General features: G+C 49.3%; 1 long non-coding RNA gene across 2 annotated transcripts in view; it reads right to left on the bottom strand.

The window, feature by feature from the left end:
• Positions 1 to 7,949, bottom strand: part of LOC142602651 (uncharacterized) — a 129,777-nt gene extending 121,828 nt beyond the window's left edge. For both annotated transcript variants that reach the window (XR_012836413.1, XR_012836414.1), the window contains exons 1-2: positions 7,665 to 7,949; positions 7,092 to 7,225 (exon numbers count right to left, since the gene is read on the bottom strand). This is a non-coding gene — a long non-coding RNA (uncharacterized LOC142602651). The remainder of the gene's footprint in view (positions 1 to 7,091; positions 7,226 to 7,664) is intronic.
• Positions 7,950 to 9,972: the final 2,023 nt, after the last annotated feature.

Below are 9,972 nucleotides of genomic sequence, written 5' to 3' on the forward strand. Positions count from 1 at the left end.
TTTTCTTTCAGCTAGAAACAACCAGATCTAACGCAAACGGAAGATTATTAATACCGAGACAGCGACTGCAAAGCACCCAGCGCTGTTGAAGCATTAGCTTTTAATTGCAGCGTTGCAATTCCCTACGATCCACGCAGGGAACTCAAACCCAGGCTGTCTGCCATGCCGTGGGGGGTGGCCAGGCTCCCCCCCACCCCCCGGTCTCTCCAGCGCCGCCGAGGAGGGGGCAGCGCTGGCAGAGATGGATAGCCAGCCCCGGGGCAGCGTGATTGATTTCCCTCGTTAGCCCGAGCGATTAAGTGGGACGGAAGGGTGGCCGCAGAGCCGACAGCAGCCCGAGGACGGGGTGCGGGGAGAGAGGTTCGTCTCGCTCAATTTTGATGCGAGCAACCCGATCCCAAGCGTGACAGCGGGCAGGAGGAGCAGAAAGCCCTGGCTGCTTGGGGCCGAGCGCATTTATGGCAAGGGTTATGTGTTGCACCACAGCTGGGGAGCCAGGTAGGATGAGCCCCTCCTTATAACATGAATTGGGTTTTATTGCTGTTTCTTCTCCAGTGAGCTTCCCCCTTTCTGTATATGAAGCACAGGTGGAATTAAGGCTCAAACAGCCGACGCTGGCCAGGTGTAGTAGAGCAAAAGGACCTCTTGGTGAAGACGACACACACGCCACCGACCATCCCGAGTGAAGACATACACGGCCTGGCCCAAAGGAAAAAGGTCCCAGAAAAGTTGCTTTCTAACACAGCTCAGTTCAGCTCGTGAGATTAACCCTTATTTTTCATTTCCACACTGCTATCACTCCAAAATAAAACGTTGCCCAAGAACTCAATGCCCGTAACGTTGAAACCAAACTTAGGGTGAGGCTGCAAAAGGGAAGAGAGTAAGAAATCACTAAAAACATCTCTACCTCCCATGGAAAATTCTCCTCCAATCTCAGCTTTAAAGGTAGGTTAAAACTGGTTTGGTTTGGTGGTTGGGGGGGAGAAGGTTTTTGGGCAATCAAACAAAGGCACCAGCCATCACACCGTGACGCCCACAGCACGACAAATGTGCGAAGCGATCGCTAAACGTGGCTGCCGCCGGCCACGACAGAAATGAAAGATGGGAAATGGTAAATCAGCATGGACGGGAAGAGGAGGAGGAGGAGGAGGAAGCAGCACCGGAGGGGTACCAGCCCCGCTGCCTTCGAGGCAGGTCGTCAGCTGTGGCAGGGAGCCCCTCGCTCAGCAGGGACCAACGAACACAGCGAGGGGAGCCTGCCTCGATTTTTCATTGCTTCCCCCAAACCGGCTGCCCCCCTCCCTCCAAAAGCAAACGAGCAGGACTCGGCTAACCACATACTCCAACCCCGCTGAGCTCCTGACGAGCCCTCGCCCTCCGCCAACATCCCTGGATCTGGGGGCGTTTCTCAGGAAAAAATCCGCGCCGGCTGGTTTTTTTTTTTGTCCCGGCACACGGCCGCGCCGGGCTCAGCCCCTTGCTCCGAGGTGGGGATGCAGGCATCTGCCTGCGCGTATAATTGGGCACGTATCTAGGTCAGCGCCGGCTCGTGGGTCCGGTGGAGACACGTATGCATTTTTCTTGCAACCTTAGGCAAGCTGGAAAATGTCACTTACTCGCTAGGCAATCGCTAAACATTTTGGTGCCCTAAGTGACCACCTGCTCCGCGTGTGCAGCTCTGCGGCTGTGGGAGCGGGCTGCAAGCACATGTCTGTAAGACTGAGAACAGGTCTCTTTTTTTTTAATACAATTTGCTTGGTTTGTTGGTGAGTTGTTTTTTTTTTGTTTTTTTTAAAGGCACACAGAGTGATTTAGAGTCCAAAACTGGGGCAAACATCCCTACGCACATACTGATCCCTGTTCTCATCTGTGCCTCTGCAGTATCCTTCGCGTCCCTTGTTGTTTTAACCCTGCAAGGCAAACCCTGCCTGCTGCCTGGCTTTCCAACAGCAGGACCAGAAAGCTTTTATTTGAAGCGGGGCTGACGCCGAAGCAAAGAGAAATGCCTGCCGAGAGTTGAGAAGCCACTGCACATCCTAAAAGCAAAGTCCTGACCAAGGAGGTGGCACGGGTACCCTGTGCAGCCCGTATGTATTTACATACTGAAGAAGGAGTCACACGCGTGCCAGAGGGGCTGTTTTATCTTAGTCCTTGGCTCCTCCATCCTCGGGGAGGAACATCAACATCTGGCACAGGAGGTAAGTTCACAGACGGGCGTCTGCTGCTGAATCCCATGTTAATCAAAATAAGCGCGTTCGGGGGGCGGGCTCGCAGCACCGTTTGGAGCAAGCGCCCTACGGCAAGCACGGTGAATCCTTCCTTCCTTCCTGCTTCCACGGAGGCAAGAGGAGAAAGATGAAAGGGATGAGTCCGAGTGGAGGAAAGGAGTGGGGAGACTGTGCAAAGCTGAAATTCTCCAGGAAGATAGAGGGCAGCCAAAGGTGCTTCAAAAGGGACGATGCTTTAAAAGGGATCGTGCTTCCTATCTCCTAGCAACAGATGCCAGCAAAAGGCCAAGGGGGATGGTCAGAAGATAGTCTCGGTTGAGGAAATGGGGGCTTTGCCAAGTCTCACCCCGATGGACCCCCAATCCCTTCCCTCCTTGGGCTCCTTATGGACACCAAGACCACCACCCTCGCCCCAGCCGGGCTGCTTTTTGCCCCCGGGTAAGAGGTTTGGGTGTTTGCAGCCCCGCTCAGAGCACCTCTCTTGCTCTCTTCCCTGTAGGATCCACCCAGCTTAACTCGGGGCGATAGGGCAACAATTCGGGCCGTAGCAGTGCACGGGTGACCAAGCAGCTTGGCAGCGAAACAGAGGACCCCAATATTAGGCATAGGATGGTGCTTAGCTGGGAGTGAGCTCTCTGCCCCTCGGGGTCTTCTGCTGCTCAGCATTTTGGACTCCATCTGCTTCCCTGCCAAGGGTATTCATCCAGGAGTAGCAAATGGCAATATTTACAGACCCCAGAGCATCTGGCACCAGCACGTTTTAACCCACGGGGAATCGGCTGGAGGACACCACACTCAGTGCTTTTTAAAGACATTAAAGGGGGAAAAAAAACCCCTTGCGTCTGCAGGAAAAGCTGTCCTCCCTCCATTGCTGTATCAATTACAGAAGATGCATTAAAAGGTTTCAGTAATGATTTCTTGTCAATAATCTGGATCTTCAAATCCCAGCGTCCTTAGTCAAGCTCTCCCGGGAGCAAGACGTCCCAGCAAAAGGGACACACCGCAGATCCGACGGCAAAGGCAGAGGAAAGACACTAGAAAAAAAAGAGATATTGGGCAGAGAAAAAAAGATCAGAGACAGCAATCTGTATGAACACAGACAGATCACGAGCGTAAAGGAAGGTGATTCTTCACCCTATGCCTATACAAATGATTTCCTTCCCTTCGTGGCACTCTGCTCCCCTCTCCCCAGATGATTTGAAGGCTTTGGGAGCCACAGTAAGTGTGACTGTTTTTCCGTGCGAGTCAGCCAAAGATTTAAGTAGGCAGGAGGAAAGCACTCTCTTTTTCCATCAGTGTTCAATAGAAAGACAGTAAAAAAAAAAAAAGAAAAAATCAGGGAAGAGTCCAAGCTGGGAATCGTTAAAAGAAAACACAACCAAGAACATAAAAAACAGAGAGACGGAGTGGAAAAATGCAGTCAGGCAATCCTTCCAGCTCCGAGCCAGCCTCCAACACTTTTCAAGCACGTTAAGGTCTTAACGCAGAGATTAATCTGCAAGCTGCCGAGCTGGAGATGGGCAAGCCGGCCTGGGAGGAACCTCCTTCACACCAGGCGAGATCTTCTGATAATCCCCAGTTGAGAGCGAAGGAGGAAAGTTGGCCAACGCGTTTGCTCAGTCCTTGGGTGATAAAGAGGAGGGGAGAACCGAGGGCTGCTGCCGGTTACGATAAGGCTGCTCTATGAATGCTGATTATCAGCCTGGCCCCGGCTTGCTAATCCAGATCTCTAAGCCCATAACCCTTCGCCTGACCCCGCAAAGCCCTCGTACGGGGCCAGGGCTGTTTGAGGCAGGCGCTCGTGTTACGAGGGTTTGGTGATGCATCCAGGCACGCTCGCTAGCCTGGTTTCCTAAAGACCCGTCTGCCCATCCCTTCGTTTCTGAACCTCTCAGTCTACTTTAACTACATCCCAAAAGAACAGAAGATATCCCCTCCAAAAAAAAAACCAAACCAAAAAACTAGTCACTGGGTACCACAAATGTCATCCTCCCTGGTGAAAGCAGATGGAGGGGATATTTGTCTGATTCAAAGGAAAAGCCAGAAACCTGGGAATTTCTCCCTTGTTAAACTGCAGAGAAACCACACGGGAAGTCCATGATGAGCCTAACCACAAGTGAAAAGCAGGCTTTTTGGGCTTGCGGATCACGGGATGGCTTATTCTCCCTACACAAGGACAATTCAATAGGGTGGAACAGAAGCAGCTATTCTTGATGCAAACAAAACCCACCCTCAGACACGTCATGTTGCAAGACCACATTTCTTCTGTCCTTCTTGTGCTTCGACAACATTCCCAGCTCACAGGAACAGGAATATTGCAGGACGAGGGCTTGGCTGATTATTATCTTTTTTTTTTTTTTCTTTCCAAGACCTTCATCTTCCTTTGCCACCAAACATTGCTTGGAGCCCATCCAAAGCTTTCCAGGAGCACAGCATCTTGAGCGCGCACGCCTTGCAGCTTTTCCATTCTTCCTGACATTATAAAACTGTCTTGTAAAAGCAAAATTAAAGGCTTGAGTGCTGGCCACAAAGCCCTCACTGTGGACGTGTTTTCTGTTGTATGCAACTCCAAGACAGAGGGAGGGGGGGTGGAAGGGAGAGAGCTTTATGCATTAAACTTCTTTATAAATCTATTGAAGGCATCTCATCACTTCCCGACATTCCTCTATAAAACCCATTCAGCTACGTTTACAAATTATAAAATTAGTTTTATGTGCAGGGTCCAGCTAATGGCACAGCTAAATCTAGGGAGCAGGAAGATTAGATGCTTCTCCCTTCCTCATGGCGGAATTTATTTTGCGGCATCCCTGCACAAGGAGCAACATCCGCCCTGGGTTGGAAGATTCTCCCTCCCAAATCAAAGCTTTCAAAGGTGACAAGAGATTTGACCACTAACTGGAAAGTTTTGGAGAAGCTGCGGGGGGCGGCGGGGAGCAAATAGAGATGGATGGCTCGGGGGAACATTCGTGGTCCACAAAGACAAAGCGTTTCTGGTAAATTAGAGAACGCAAAACAGGAGAACTTAAGTCCCATCCAAGATAATTAACAGGATGGAGGGAGAGGGGTAGAATATTAAGAACTTTTCAAGAAAAAGGGACAGTTCTCATTACTCTCCTCATTGTTGTAAAACCGGTGTACACCTTACCCCGTGCTTTCAGCAGACAACTATGGTGGTGGTCACCAGCTAACCGCATTTGGATGTTACAGAGGTGCGTTTCGCTCTGCACCCGGGACGTAAGAGACCTGGCAGCTGTACTACGTGTCCTCAGAACCCTGCCACGCTGTTCGGAGAAACACTGGGGAGCACCAACCCGGCTCCCAGCGGTCTCCCACTTCTTGGCTACAGCGCAAGGCACTACCCAATGCAGCTCTCCGGAAAAGCGCTAAAAGACACGTCACAGACACAGGACCAGCATAAATATTAACTCGGCACAGCACAACTGCCAGGAGGGGAGGGGGGTTAAACACCTCAGCCCTTCCTACCCAGGGCCAGCATCAATCCTGCCCAGCCCCGTGCTTCATCCCTGCTCACATCCCCTCCTTCCTGGCCTCAGCACCTCTCCGGACTCCCCAGCGCAGAAAGAAGCTTTGACGTTGCTTAGCTGGTCCACGGGGACGCTGCCTGCTTCCCCACGGCAGCCCAGCAGTCCAGGCTTGCGAGGAGGGATCTTCTGGCAAAGCAAGGTCACCTCCCGATGCGTTTAACCACTCGCTAATCCTCGCACTGCTGGGGAGCAACGTCGCAGGGCAGGAGGGGGAAAAAAAAAAACCACAGCGGTTCCCCCAATTACGTCTGGAGGAAGAAACAAAAGCTAATCAGCCTCGAGCGCAGGGGACGTGAAGGGAACAAGCTTCTTCAAGGCACATTCTCAGCTTTAGTTCTTTGCTCCCTTTAAAAAAAATAATTTCCCTCTGTAGCGTATTAATCACCACAAGTCAGCCTCGGCAAGAGTTATCCATGGAGCCACACAGGGACTGTGAGGACACTGTGTTGTAGCAGGATTATTTACTTTTATAACCTTTACAGAAACAAGAGATTAGAAAAACTTGCTTGCACACAACAGCAGCGACCGCCTGATTCATCCCTCCCATTTGTGCGCACGTGCCAAAAGGGCTGATGCTCCGGTTGCCACCGTGCGAACCGTGCAAAATAGCCCTGCCACCACACAGGGGTGGCTTTGGAGGGTGGCTTTTTAGGGCGTGCCTGTCTCCTATCCCACAGGGCAGCAGCACGCAAGGACTCGGGACCGGAGGCAGCCCGGGGACGCCCCGTGCCCCAGGGACATGCGTGGCCTTGCACGATGGCACAACACAAAGTGGCTAGCGTAGCAGGACCCTCGGAGCCTCCCCATCGCTCCCATTGGGTTTTCCTCTCCAGCAGGCATCGGCCACCAGCAGAAAGCCTCCTAGGCAGCCCTCAGCCAGAAGCTTTCCAACAGCTCGGGTCATTGCACGCCAAGAGCGAGCCTGCAATAAGCCGAGAGCCCTCCCCTGACAACCAGCCCCATCTGACCCGCAGCTCCAAGCACGACGCATCCCTTGAGCAAACAAATGAACAAGCTCTCTTCCTCTCCTCCCCGCCCTCTGATGCACGGCTGAACTCAGCTCTATGCGTGGTATTAATTTCCCTGTTGGCTGGCAGAACAGCCTGCCCCAGGCTCCCCGGAGAGTTTTCACTTGAGGGTTAGCAGAGATGGGGAGACCGTGTCCCTGCATCCTGGCCTGAGGCACCTAGTGCCCCTCTCTGCATTTTGGGGGAGCCATGGCAAATTTCCAGCAAATTTACCCCCTCCCCAGTCTGCCAGGTGCAGCGCGGAACCTCTTCAAACTCCAAACGGCACGCGGGGAAAACAAAACAGTTACCTCCAGTCTCTGCTGCGATGAGCCTCAAAGCCGAAGTGCTCTTACATCCCTGATTTCCATTTGCCCCTGAACCAGTCTTGCACCCTCCAGAACCATCTCCCGTTTCCGCAGGGCTCTGCGGGTGACATCCTGATCTAGAGAAGTATAAATGAGTCTTTGTTTACAAGATAAGAGCCACAAAATGCAAATAAAAAGCCCCAAATAGCACAAGATCAAACGGGGACTGTATCTACCCTTTCAAAGGCACCCAGGCTGCAAAGCTTGCTATAAGCAATGGTTTTGTTTGCAACATTAAATGTGATACTAAAAGCATCTTCCATGTGAAAATAACATGCATATGAGTTTGTTTATGTTATAACTTTAATCTCTCCAATAACAGGTCTTTAAAGCTTATTTTAGGCTGAAAAAAATAATACTGAGTAATGAATCAAGGCCTTAAGAGGCTGATAAGCAGCAGGGAACCACTGCAGAGAGCGTACTTCTGATTTAATTAAAGTCTTAAACGTACTCCAAGAAACAAAATCCATCCACCCATCAATATGATGAAAAGACTGCAAGTTCTCTCAAACTCACCCGGCCACCTCATGAATCTCCGTGGTTGGGAAAGCAAGGAAAAACGCAGTCTTCTTTCACTTCATTCTTCAAACCAGCAATTTCCAGACAAGCCCGAGCCGTTTCGCTGCTCCTGGGATACGCTGTACCCGTGCAGTGAGTAGGGAGGAGGCTTCAAAGCCTTCTTGCAGCAGGAGGGCTTCCCCAGCTGGACCTCAGCCACGGGTCTGCAGGTACTCCAGGTTTACGTGGGGTCCGTGAAGGAGCCTTGGGGCATTCCCGGTTCAGGGGGGAGAGATGACCTGACTCACCTGAAAGGAGAGAAGCCAAAGGGATTTAAGTCTGTACTCAACATTAGGCATGCAAGTAACGTCTTCTCGAATCAGACCAAATGAAAAAAGCAAATATTTGCTAGAATGAAAAATGTCAAACGCTTGGCAGCCTTCCTTTTGCCTTGTGCTTTTGTTCGTGGGGGCTTCGACCAGCTAATAACCATGTAATTCATGGGGGTTTTTTGGATTTTTTTAAATTTTTTTTCTGGACAGGGAGGTGGGGTTTTTCTGAGGCAGCAAGTCAAAGTTCTGCTTACCTCCTCCTAAACAAAATTTAAATCAAGGAGGGAAAAAAAAAAAAGGTTCACTGGGGAAGCGCTACACATTTTATTATTTTTTTTATGTTAGCGTTAGCTTCTTTTTGGTTCCAAACATCGCTTCAAGAAGCAGAAGTCAAAGCATCTCATTTCAAAAAACGCACAAAGAAATGGTTTGATTTTTTAAAAATTGCTACTTTCTCGTGTAATTTTTTGTTGAGTTCAACACAAATAATTTCAGCTGACCTGAAAGCCTGTTTTTCAACAAACGCATTTGTGTACGCTTAAAAAAAGTCTAGTTCTTTAGCCTGTATTTGTGCAAAACCACTAATTTTTAGTTGTTGGCTTTCTGCTAGAGATAATCACACTGAACAAATGGCTGAATAAATGATTCTTCTCACAGGTGTATCCAAAGGGCTGACGGAAAGAACAAAAAAAAATAAGATGGTGTACTAGAAAAGGAAAAAATATAGCGTCCACAGATACAAACCGCTAGAAACATTTATAGAAACGGAGCTGGAATTCTCGCACTACCAATTCTCTTTTTGCATTTAGGTTTCACGTTGCACACATACTCCCTGTAATAAAAAAAAAAATCAAATGAAGGAGCCTAATTTTATCTGGAAGAGCTTGGAGGGACCTCAAGAACAAACGCTCTTCGCTTGGAGCCAGTGTTTGAGTTTCCTTCTTGCCGAGAGGAGCGTTAGTCCCCCGGGTAAGCCGGCTCCTTCTTTTCCCCGTTAAATAATTCTGACTTCATGAACACATCAGAAAACCCGCATTGTGGCCTTTGACAGTTTACCTCTATAAAGGCAAAGTTTTGTCGAAGAAATCATTTTCTGCAAATCATTCAGGCGGCATTACTCACGTTTGTCCGTTCCTCCCAGCCTCACAGAGACAGCTCCGGTAATTTGTATTATTTTCATTGCCTTCCCCTGGACCCTCATCCATCTTGACCGAATGAACTTGCAACTTTTATCTCATCTTCTGGCAGCAGCAGATCAAGACAGAACTGCTTTGTCCTGGCCAAGAGGAATGGGTTTAAATACAATTTTCATTATTATTTTTTTTTCCTCTTGCAAACACCCTAAATGCCCATAATACCCCAGTCTTGGCCTTCAGAGGGGTTTGACCAACAAGGAGTAACGGGCACAAAGACAGGATTGAAAGGGCAAACTTTATGGATTATATTTACCTCCGTTGTTTTTATTTCTGTACCTCTGACCGGCCTCTCCTTCCCTTCTGATTATTATTTTTAAACCAGTCAAACTACCCTCCAGGCATCTCTCATGCCCACACATCTCTTTAAGCCACATGCAAAGCAGAGCACTGAAAAAAAGATGAATATTATAAAAATGCTCTTAAAGGTAATCTTAACAGTTGTTCAACCTTGCACGCTTCCGGGCCCAAGAGCATATAACTTCTTGGGTTACATCCTGGGGTGAGAAACCAGATATTGAGGAGCTTTTCCATGGGAGAGAGAAACATCCTAAACACCTGATATTTCCTCCCACCCACCCCTCCAAACCCCAGCAGATTTCTAGAAGATCTGTACATTTATATCTGGCTGCTTAGCAGGGAAACGCTCTTTGGAACCCTCTCCACTGTATATTTTCTTCTGACATAAATATGAATTAAGGTTATGGCTCAGCATGATCTTCCCAGGAAAAAGCGTAGATTACATCGATATGACCCATTAAAGCAATCTTAAATACCCACTGATGGTTCATTATTGCAAGT

Source organism: Balearica regulorum, chromosome 7, assembly GCF_011004875.1.
Source record: "Balearica regulorum gibbericeps isolate bBalReg1 chromosome 7, bBalReg1.pri, whole genome shotgun sequence".
In the NCBI taxonomy this organism is placed as follows: Eukaryota; Metazoa; Chordata; class Aves; order Gruiformes; family Gruidae; genus Balearica; species Balearica regulorum.